Here is a 12695-nt window from a genome sequence, read left to right on the forward strand (position 1 = left end):
CCCTTCATATTAGCATATGGTGCAGAAGCAGTTGTTCCTGTAGAGATATCACATTCCCCCCCTAGGATTCAAGCTTTCAATGCTGAGGAAAATGAAGAAGGGCAAAGGTTGGCCCTAGATCTAATTGATGAAGTACGAGATGAGGCACATGCAAAGATAGTGGAATATCAGAAAAAGCTTCATTTTACTACAACCTAAGGGTTAAAGAAAGATTCTTCAAACAAGGTGATTTAGTCTTGAAGAAAGTGGAAGCTTCTGGTGTAGGGCAGAAAGGGAAGTTTGCCCCAAATTGGGAAGGGCCGTACAAAGTCAAGAGCGTTCAGGGTAGATGAACCTACAAGTTTGAGACTATGGATGGTTTTGAAGTCCTGAGAACTTGGCATGCACAAAACCTGAAGGTTTACTATGTGTAAAATAGTTAAAGTACGATTCTCACTTGTCAGAATGGCAAGTAGGTTTAAAAGCACCTTAAAGCTTTGCTTGCTTAAGATTTTTCCATATAGAAGATATGTTTAGATTTTATCAGGGTTGAACCCATTTCATGTAAGGTATCTAGAATACCAAGTTATAGTATAAAACCTTCAACTTAATCTTGGCCTATTATTGATTACATTGTGAAATATAAAACCAAGTTATAAACTTGAGTTCGAAAAATCAAGAGAGAAATATGACTGAAAACAATAAAAGTCAATTGCAAAGTTCAAATATTATCTAATAAAGAAGAAATACATAAAAAAAACTTAGCCCTTGGAAGGCTGGGATTTTTCCGAACCACTATCTGAAGTCTCCTCGGATGTCTCAGTCGTCCCCTCGGATGTCTCAGTCGTCTCCGCAAAGGTTCCCTCGGAACTACCTTCGGACGCTTTGGATGCCGCAGGAGATGCTGGTTTAGGAGGCGCTGCCTTTGGAGGTTCTTCTACCCTGGCCTTCTTTATAACGGGCTAAGGCTCCTCCTCAGAAGAAGTTTCCTCCTCTTCAGAGCTGGACTCGAGCTCCTTCCTCTTTTGGCCTTGGCCTTGACTCCCCGATGGGCCGTCCTTGATCAAATCAGCAAGCTTGTCTATGACACCCCCAAGTGTTGGACCTCGCATAGGGCAAGGGAAGGAGGATGGTTCAAAGACTTCAGGAAATTCGTCCTGAATGGCCTCCACAGCGGCATCCCAGCCTTCCTTATAGCTGACTGGATGAAGGAGGGCATCATGCTCCACCATTAAATATTTGAACTCCAGAGTGTCCATCCAGCGATCAAAGGCTTTATCCTTTTGAGCCTTGAGGATAACATTTTCAGCCCAAGCCGTTTCCAAGTCTGAAGTAGATGAGGCAAGTTGGGCTTCAAGGGCCTCTATTCTTTGGTTGGCCTCTTCCAGCTTCTTGTTTACGTCCTCCAGTCCAAGGCTTGGTGAATCGCCCCTTGAAAATGGGCGTTCGCCTACAACAAACACAGCAAAAGTAAGAGACGGGAAAATCAAAAAGGCAACTATGAAGAGCTAAGGTAAAAGACGTACCGTCGCCAAAGCCTGAGCTCTGAAAAGCTCGTTCCCCTCCAAGTCCTGTTGAAGGACAAAGTCTTGATAGTCAACAAGGGAGATGGAATGTTTAGACCATTCCTTGGCAAGTGCTGTACTACCGACAATCAAATCTTTGCCCCGGATTCCCCAAGCAGGTTGAAAGTAAGACCCGGGTTTTTGCTTGGTACGTAAAACTTGGCTGGGCCTTCTTCGCCTGGTTTCATTGTTTGGAGTAGGAACTCCGGGAAGCGATCCCCAAGGCGCGGGTCTTTAAAGACCTTTCCAGCGCGCTTCATCCTGGTTGTCTCTAGGTCTTTAGGCTTTGTAGCCTCCTCAATTTTCTCAGCCACTACAACACATGAGATAAGAAGTTAGTGAAATGAAAGATAGAAGGAACGAAAACAACTAGATAAGGAAGGATACTTACTTTTCTTAGGGACGGGAGAAAGGACGCGTTCTGCAAGAACGGTCTCCCTAATAAGATCCCAGGAATGAGAAGTCCCATTATCTTGCGTAAGGAGGTTGAAAGCTCTTGTCTCCTCTTCAGAAAAAACTATATCATTTGGGCTCCGATCTACAGCTAGCCCAAAAGATGAGCGAAATAGGGTGCCGTAATCGCCACCCTCCCAAACAACAAACAAAAAATCTTTTTTCCACCCCAAGTTATTGCCATGGATGGACTTCCCATTCACTATGTGGGGAATAGTTGGGCGCTGGTTTAAAGAAACCCAACTCGGATTCTTGTCAGGGCTGCTCTTGAACTGAAAAATCTTTCTGAAAATAGCAACAGAAGTAGGGACATTGTGCTTGGCGCATTGCGACAGATAAGACAGAATGAGCCTCCAAGAATTAGGAGGGAGTTGGTAAGGGCTGATGCCCATATCAGCTAGCAGAACAGGGATAAACGGGTTAAAGGGGAGTCTGATACCTGCCCTTAGAGTATCCATGTAGACGCATAATGCGTCCTTCCTCCACTGACAGGCCCTGTCGGCCGGACCAATTTGAAAGGGTCCTTAATTCTGAAACAGCTACTCAACTTTTCCAGCTCCTTTGGATCCTGTAAAGCACTAATATGGTTGTGCGCGTCTAGATGCGGATCTGAAGGTTACTCATCCCCTCGGGTGTTGATCATATCGATCAAGGAAGTGTACCTTGATCAAATAGGGAATTCATTGGACTCTCTTGCCATATTTATCTTGGCTAAACGAGTCATTTTCTTATCAGCCATCTGAAAAAAGGGCACATAAAGAGATAATTTTAAAAGCGCAAACTATGCAAAAACAAGCACAAGAAGTAAGGGGAGAAATTTTACCTGAAGTAATGCTCCTAAAAAAGGCTTTGGGGCTTAAGATACTCCAACTTATTGTTATTGCTCTGAGATTCTTGATAGAAGAAGAAAGAAGAAGAATTTAGAAATGAGAAAGTGAGGAGCAGTAGACTCTACTCACTCTTTTATATAGGAGGAAAAGTGAAGTTGAAGGGACAAAAAGCCCAGTAAGGATAGAGGCCCAAAGAAAAAAGCCCAGAAAATGGAACATTCCAGAATATTCCAAGGGAATTCGAAAGAAATTCAATAAAATTCCCGAGAATTCTAAACAGAGTATTTTTGATATGTTTAGCCCAGATTAATAAGAGGCCCACTAAGAGTTTTTGATATATTAAGGCCCAGATTAATAAGAGGCCCAATAGGAGTTAAAAAGCCCATATCCAATTAAGATTTGAAAGACAGAAGGACCAAATCCAATTAGGATTTGGAAAAATGCAAGGCCCAAATCGAAGCCCTAAAAGATATAAGGCCCAAAAAGAAGATTAGGCCTAAACAGAAGCCCAATCCAAATTGGATTAGAAGGAAGCCCAAAAAGACCAGGATTCAGGTCGAATTTCAAGTCCTGAATTCTGCTCGAAATCTTTCGAACAGACACCCGAAAATAACGGGTATAAAAGACCAAGATTCAGGTCGAATTTCAAGTCGTGAATTCTGCTCGAAATCTTTTGAACAGATACCCAAAAATTATGGGTATAATTGAATTGGATTGAGTTCGAAACCAAGATCAGGATCGAGGTCGAATCAAGCATAACATTTTTCAAGTATGGGGTACAGGAACCTAGACTTAAATCCAGATCGAAGAATCGACTAGGATCCTGGTCGAAGCCCAGGTCATGAATCCTAGTCGAAATCTATCGACCAGGAAGCAAATAAGCACATAATTTTTGAACTAGATCCAGGTCGAAGGTTCGACTAAGATCCTGGTCGAAATCCAGGTCGTGAATCCTAGTCGAAACCTTACGACGAGAAATCAAAACAAGGGCAAATTTTCGACCTAGATCCAGGTCGAAGGTTCGACTAGGATCCTGGTCGAAATCTAGGTCGTGGATCCTAGTCGAAGTCCTTCGACCAGGATTGCAAAGTTGGCCCAAAATTCTACTAGGATCCAGGTCGAAATTTCGACTAGGATCCTAGTCGAAAAAGGGCTGGAAATTTGAAAATATTTGTGGAAAATTGCAGAAAATTTGGAAAAATCCCGGGAAAAAGCGAAAACTCCTGAAAAAATACCAGAAAATCCCTAAAAATAGGGAGAAGGTGAGAAAATAAAAAGGGGGGGAAGTTTTTAAATTACCCTGAAGCCGCGTTCAAGGCAAATCGTTGTAAACATGGAGGTCGCTCCATACTTTACGCAAAAACGGTACCCCGGAAGGGAATGAACGAACTTAACTTTTGTGAAATCTTACACGGTTTCCCAAAAGTTGGGGGGCAAATGATAAGGATAAATAAATCCTGATTGTGTAATTAATATTACACTAATTTGGGCTGCTAGTCCCAATAAGAAGATGTATGACATTCAGAATAGAAAGTTAATATATTGATCAGGCCCGATGGACCAGATCAGGCCTGATTAAATAAAGAAGGCGCAAAAACCCTGAATATTAATTAATTTCGTAATTAATTAATAAGGGAAAAATCGGCTATTGAAAAGAGTCCCAATAAGGACGTAAATCCTTGCAGATTTAGCTCTAAAGGACCTAGAAGGATAAGGAATCAGTTTCCTACTATTTAGGACTCCAAAGTCCATTCTAATTCTGAGACTTAGCCACCAAGTCTCCTATATCAAGTCTAATTCAAGGACTCCCACATCTATATAAGGGGCCTCACCCCACAGATCAGAACTACGTTTTTTGGCTTGATTCTCTAATTCACGGAGATACGTAGGCATCTCGTAAAGGCAGAGTTAAGCTACGAAAGACGAGAGCAGCCATTAAAGGCCTTGAGCTCACTTTCCTTAGTAATAAATACATCAATTATATGTATTAGTTTTTAATCCATAACAGTTCCTCTTACATTTATTTATGAAAAGGAACCGGGGATAGTGCATGGTGCACTACTCATGACTAAATCTTAAAAGTTCTCGATTTCAAAGAAAAATAGATAATTTGAGCAAAATAAGTTAACTATGACTTGGTTGTAGCTTGGATTTCGATTACGGGTGATTTTTTGGTTATATATATGGACTGGAATAGAAGGCATATGTGGTGGTTATGGAACAAGATTGGGTCCAGGTTTATCGTAGCACTTACTGCAGTTAATCATGATAAAGATTCTAGTTCATATTATAGCTCTGCTCACAATTCAAGTAAAGGCTTATGTTATAAATTAGAGGAAGAAGATGTGTGTGCATCTGAATCATTTCGGTATGGGATTGAAGGTATATATGGTGGAAGAGCTAAAGGGTGCAGATTCATGCTAATCTTTGGATCTCTGCATGGTTCAGATACATACAAGTGTTAGCAAGTTGTGACCATGGAGGTTCGTGCAAGTACGAGGAGGAATAGTGTGCCTTGTCCATAGAGGATGAAAATAAGGTCATACATAAAGGACTTGAAGGGTTTGCACCATAGTTAGAAGTTCAATTCAACTCGTAGATGAATCTTGTTGCATGTAGTTCGAAGACTTGATGGTACTTCAATAACAAGGTTCGAGCTCACCCTCAAAAAGTTTATTGATATTATGGATGAATGGTTCAGTTTTACATGAAAGGTAAAGGAATAGAAGCTCTTCTACAATATTTGTGTCATAAATGGGCAAGGTTTGAAGTACGGATTATGATTCTTGAATTCAACCCGAATAGGTACAGGTATGTGAAATTCTACCCCTTCAATTACATAAGGTTATTTCTATATGAAACGTACATTGAATGATTGGTTTTAATATTTAAGATAATTACATGCTTATGTGCTCAACTAGTTGAACAACTTGCATGAGTAGAGAGGTTTAATACTCTCATAATATTAGATGTAGCTTCACAAAGATGATATTCTTACAACGTATTTTAATTATCTGCTATTTAGCATACTCTATATGGTTTAGGTTAATTATATGGTTTTTACATGTATCTATATATTAGGGTACGACTGCACACTTGAACCTAGTTCTTCACTATAAGGTTAAATTATATTACATAACTCAGGGGTAGTAGGTGGATATATCCATTAGTCTTATAACTTAAAAATTGTTCGATTTTGAAGAAAACGTAAAATTTAATTGGAATTGGAATAAAAAATCATGCTTGTATTTCTTTATAAATGGTCTATACATAAACCTAATACATTGATCAGGCTATAGTTTCTTTATGCTGTGTTTTATAGGTATAGGGTCATAATTATTTGCATGATCTAGTTGAAATGAGAGATGTTGATATTTAGCAAGTTGTAATGGTTATCTATGCATGAACATTGGTATGGAATAGCTTTACATGTATGAGTTTACATATCTTTAAGGGAATGCTTGCTAGAATAAAAAATAAAAAGATACTAAGATATTTGTTCTTTTATATTCTATCTAACTGGCTGTGCAAAATTGATAAAGTGCCAAGAAAAATATTTGCACGTTTAGTTGCTCATGTGAATCTATATAATAATGGGTTCACTCAAATCAATATATGATTCATAGGTTCAGTGGCACTCCTAGTTATCTAACACATTTTGGTGAAGCTCACTTAAGCTTAACAGATTCAATAACATATAATAATGGATGCAGGTTCATTTACCTTAATACTTGATGTGTAGAATTTACATTTGGATAACACCTTGTAGGTCCCCCAGTTCATGCTAATTAATATGGAGATAATATCCCCCAGGTTCACCTTTTTATATTTGTAGCTTGCAACTTCAAGTTTGCTGGTTCACTGATGCTTAGTTTAAGATAATGCTAACAAATTCTGTCAATGTACTTAATACCTTCCAATATGCTCAAACTTAAATATAGAAGAGGTACAAAATGTCCTCTCGGTTTATTATGAAGTTGGTGCAAATTTTACTTAAGAACCCATTAGAGGATGAAGCGCGAGCTATGAAGTTTCAGGGAAATATTGGATTAAACAAATGGCTCTCAGTTAGAATGGACTTGGATTTGCATATGTAGATGTCAAAGTAAATAAATCAGGAAGAATAGTTAACATCATTTTAAAAACAAAGGTTGTTGCAAGGAGTAGTTTCTCCCAAGATGTGATTAATGGCAGCTTCACCTATAGAAGATGAAAAAAAAGTCGTACCTGAACGTACATCAAGGATGGGAGGAAATCGTAATATGACTAGAGGCTCGAGCTAAGTCGCAGCTATAACTGGATAATGTGAGAAGAAGACTCTAATGATTCTTGATATAAAGCTCATGTCGGATGTTTCACTTATAAATAATGCCACGAAGACCCCTGACTATGATGTAGTTGTTGTATATTGGAACAAGTCATTCCTTAGCAAGTTAGATTTTTGGAAGGTTATTGGGCATTCATTTGTGATAAATAGGTTCATTGATATTCAGCTAAAGATGATGGTTTCCACCTAATTATGCGGAAAAAACCCCAATGAAAGAGAAAGTTTACACATTCCATGACAAGAAGGTCAGATGATTCGGAAGGCAACTTGGTTTCCTAATATTCTGTCATGGAAGAGCTCAAGTCATGGAAAGGAAATTGGCCTCCCGTGCTTTATTGTGCGATTGGCGTAAAAGCGAGTCTTCAGCGACAGATGTTGTGACTTTGGTAGTTGTAAAAGACCTTCTTGTCTTGTCACATGTAATCGCGTCATCTAAGGAGCTCGAGGACCCTTAGGAGCTACATAATTTGTTCACCCTAACTATGATCCCAGGTCAGGTAGGACTACACGTTAAGTTTGAGTATATCAATAAGCGAAAAAAGAAACTTACAAGGATTCCCCCAGTAATGGAGAGCGTACCGGGAATAACAGAACTTGAAAATTTGGTGGCTCTGCCATTCAAATTATAGTCTGGAGAAGTGTGTTCAGCGACGGACCAAGTCCCCTGGAAGGGTTTACCAGAGAGGGTAAGAGCCCTGTTGTGCCCGGACATTGTTGCACCACGAGGCGCTGTCTACTTATTTTAGGGCTTCAACTTCATTTTCATTAAGGCATTCCAAGCCCAGACACTTGTCATCATCAAAGGTCACATGAGTACTTTCCACAATTTTCTTATTCTCTAACACTTAAACTCTATAGGCAGTTCTTTCCAACGAATATCTCAGAAAAATAGCTTCAATTACTTTAGAGTCAAATTTTCCAACATGTTCATAGTTGATTTTAAACACAAAGCATGTGCTTTCAAACACATGTAGATGATTTATAGTAGTTTTTCTTTTTGAGAAAATTGAGTAGGGTGACTTGTCATGGTTTTTGTTGATTAGATATATGTTTTGAGTTTAGCATATAATGTTAACAGCTTCTTCCCAAAAAACTTGTTGGGAAATTAACATCTTGCAGCATTGTTCTTGTAGCCTCAGCTAGAGTTCTATTCTTCCTTTCAACTAATTTTTCGAGGTGTTCTTGCAGCTGAGAACTCTTGAACATGCCTTTGTCTTTGCAGAATTCACTTAAAAGTTGTGTTCCTCAATTCTGTGTCATTATCACTACTCAAATTTTGTATAACCTTGTTTCATACTTAAACATCGTAAGATCTTGGTCAAGGGGTTGTAGATGTTGTATATTTATGTTTTATTATTGTTTATGACATCAAACTCTAGACCCCGGAGTTACGAAATGAGATACAAACTTAGAGGGTGAATAGTTGTTGTAACTAACTAATAGTGAATTTTAAGTGTTACCAAATAATTATTAAACTGTGGAGACAACTTGCTGATAATATAAATAATAGTAAATAAGTATTTAGCTAGATTCAAACTCCATCCCTCCCTCTAGGTTTTACATTGGGTTTGTACATATTTTAAACTTCTATATAGTATATCTATCTAATTATTTTTCTTCTGAATAAAAAAGTTGTGTTTAAATTTTATTCCAAATTTTTTTAAAAAAATTATGGAAATCTACCTCATACCAGCCTTAAAATACGTGCCAAGCCAGAAAACAAAATTGTAAAGAAAGGAGTGGGAAGGAGGTAGCATTATAAATGACTCAAATGATAACAATTAATATCTTCAGTTATCCATAGAAACTTGACAATAACCATGTTCTCTCTTCAAAATGTCCTCTAAAAACTCCATTACCTTAGTATAATCTTCACTGGTAAACTAGTTCCATGAATCTTGTTATCCAACCTTACTAAATAGTACTAGCTACTATCATCAAAATCATAATCCTAATAATATTATTAAATTTAATATTTAATATTTCTTACATGGAGGTTTAGGTGTTTGTTGTTTGGTGTCATGGACATAGCATTTCACATGTTTAGTTTTGGTACATAACATTTCACATAGGATTGTACCCGTTATAACCCTAAAAAAAATTATAAAATAGTTTTAAGTTGACATTTAAAATTATAATAATAATAATTATTATTATTATTACTACAATTTATATTATTTAATTTATATTATTAATATTTTATGTAACCTATTGTCAAATGAAAAGTTCATGCCTTAATAATTTATTGCTTAGTTATAAAATATAACTTCCTAAAAGACTTATATGCATAAAAAAATTGTATTTCATAAAAAATCTACTTTTTACACTACTAGAAAAACGCACATTTCTGCCAACTCATTTTCATCTACTAAAAATTGGTCGAAAATTGAATATTATAACAGACCGAGAAATTCGGTGACAAATAAATTTATAACTGACCATTGTCCGACCACCGACGGTCGATTATAATCTAATGGGACAGACGCTGTTAAACCAACCACTCTCGTCACATCACCTAATTTTTAATAAGTGTCGCATTCTTATTGGTTGAGCCAAACATGTGGTTGAGTCAGATCATTTTCTACTGTGTACAAGAATATATCCAACTGTAGTCAGTTGAAATGGGTGAAGATTTTATTTTTTCTATTTATAGCAATTATTTTTTATATATGTATTGAGTCATTTATTGCACATGTTGTAGGCTGGTCAAGTTGAAGGTGAAGTGGAAAATTGATATCTATAAGGTATATGTGTATATTATAACTTTCTTGAATTTAGATTATATGTGCACACATATATATTTGTTTTTGATTGAATATATATACATATACTTATACATATATAAATATATATATATAAACACACGCCCAGACATATCGTAGTTGGATGAATCGTCGCTTAGACAGTAACCGTATTAGACTTACTGCGGAGTATAAATTAGGTGTTGAGTCATTTCTAATGTTTCCCAACATAATTAGAGGTTGGTTGAATATTTGTTGAAATGTCCTTGCAATGATTGTAGAAATGGAAGTTGGGAGACTATTGATAATGTTACATATCATTTAATAGCTAATGACATTTATGTGGGTTATAGAGTTTGGACATATTATGGTGAGTCAATATTAAAATGATAAAATAGAAAATCATGTTATGTCCAAAGAGTGGTTGAACAACCGGTAGACATGGATGTGATGTTAAGAGATGTTCGGGCTCAAAATTTTAGTCGTACCCTTGATTGTAATGTTAATACTAGTAATGATAATAACAATGGAGTAGAAGAGTATCCCAATGTAAATGCGTACAAATTCTATAAGGAAGTTAATAATTGTGGAACACCCATTTATCCGAGAAACTCTAAATACACAAAACTATCCTTCTCTACGATGTTCTTATATTTTAAACGTCCATCACGTTATAGTGACAAGTCATTCAATTTGTTACTTCAGATTATTTGAGATGTTTTTACTTCAAAACATGCATTCCCAGGTAATTACTATAAGGTGAAGAAGATGATGAAGGAATTTAAGTTGTCATATTATAAAACTGATGCATGTGAAAATAATTGATATAATGGAACACTTGGTTTTGAACTTGGCCGAGGAATCTCGACTCGAGGCACCCGTTCACTATCGATGGATGTATACTTTCGAATGATTATTGTAATTCATGGAATATTAGATCAAGGATAAGGCGCAGGTGGAAGGTTCGATAGCAGAACAATATATTGAGGAAAGAAACCACCAACTTTTGTTTATTTTATTTAGGAAGCAATTATGGACATGGTGCATAATACTGTGGATTGAAATGAAGTTGTAGTTAAAAAACAAGATGACAATCTTTTGTATGGTCTTAGATATTCAATCGAGTCTTCAGAAAAATACGGTGTTCAATACTTAGATAATGAGGAACACTTTTTTGCGGAATATTATGTCTTTTTATACATGTTGAAGGTTCAACCGTATATTAGGTATTTTTTTTTATGAAAAAATTTAAAATTCTTCTATTTTTAAGAATTCATTTAAATATTCTTTCTTTTTGCGTGTGAAATACGCAACTTATACACGTACAATATCCGAACAATTAGAATCACTTCTCAAGACTCACTTCAAAACTCAATTCAAAAAAAATTAATCAATTTAACCATGCATATATATTTATTACTAATATTGATATATATGTTTGTCTTAATCTATTTTTTTAAGTGTATTTAGATTGAAAAATGATGTTGAGACATATCCACGATTCAAAGATCTACTTCATGAACTGACTCACTTAGTATTCATATTTGAAGATTATAAAGTTAATCGATACAAATTTTATTGTAAAAAGAATTATGTTGTTCTCGTCAAGGTACGTCTCATGCAAATATTCTTGAAAATTATTATGGTCAAATTGAAGAAATGGTGAGACTTATTTATAGACGAGGAAACCATGTATATTTGTTTTAATGTTGTTGGTTTGATTCAGCAGGAAATGTCATACTTGTTGATAAAAATTGAGTTGTTACCGTTGACATGAGGTCAAGATTCAGGTCAAACGAGGTATTTGTTTTAGTAGTCAAGCGAGTCAAGTATACTATGCACCTAATGTTTTCAACCCCCGTAATAATTTCTATACAATTTTTTCAATTAAAAAATTAATCTTGAAGTATCAATTACACTTTCCACCAGAAATCCCCACCAAGAAGATATTTCAAATGCATAAACATCATTTCATTGTTCGTTGACTTTGCATAATATGAGCTAATTCCAAAAATTTTAGATGAAGATCATATTAATGATCATGATGAAGATGATAATGATGATGACGAAGTTGAGAAAGATGATGATGACAATAATTAAGAAGTTAATGAGGATGACAAAGAAGTTGAAGAAAGAAAAGAAGAGGGGGAAGAAGAGGAGGAGGAAGAGAATAATGAAGGTTCTCCAGATATTGTCTAATAACTATCAAGAAAAAAGATTTTACTTTTAATCTCGTAATGATTGTTATTAGTTTATTGAGATTGTTGTTAATTTTTATAGAGATTTTAAGATTTTTTATGAGATTATAGTGTGATTGTTATAAGCTTGTTCGGTGATAATATGAGATTACAGAATTTTATGAAATTGGGGTATGTTTGTTACGAGATTACAATAAAATGGATGTGATGATAATGTGTATAAAACAACTTTCAATTACAAAAAACCGAACAAAATTACCTTTTCCGGCCATTTTTCCATTCAAATCCAGAAAATCAATAAAATTCATATCAATGTGGTCATAAATAAGTTGTTCGAACCACAATTTTGTAACCTCAAACTCGAGGTTCAGCAATAAAAACGAAAAAATGTAACACTATATAGTTTTGTACGGTTGGATCGTCGAGAAATATTTTTAAAAAAATCGAAACACTGATACGGGATGAAATACGAGTTAGAGGTAATAGTTAAATGAATAGTTGACTCCTAAAATCTCTAACCCGATCCTTTTTATAAATAAAATTGGGAACATCATTAAAATATATAGTTTTTGACATCCGTATGCTTGGATCGTCAAGACACA

The sequence above is a fragment of the Apium graveolens genome, chromosome 6, assembly GCF_009905375.1.
Source record: "Apium graveolens cultivar Ventura chromosome 6, ASM990537v1, whole genome shotgun sequence".
NCBI lineage: Eukaryota > Viridiplantae > Streptophyta > Magnoliopsida > Apiales > Apiaceae > Apium > Apium graveolens.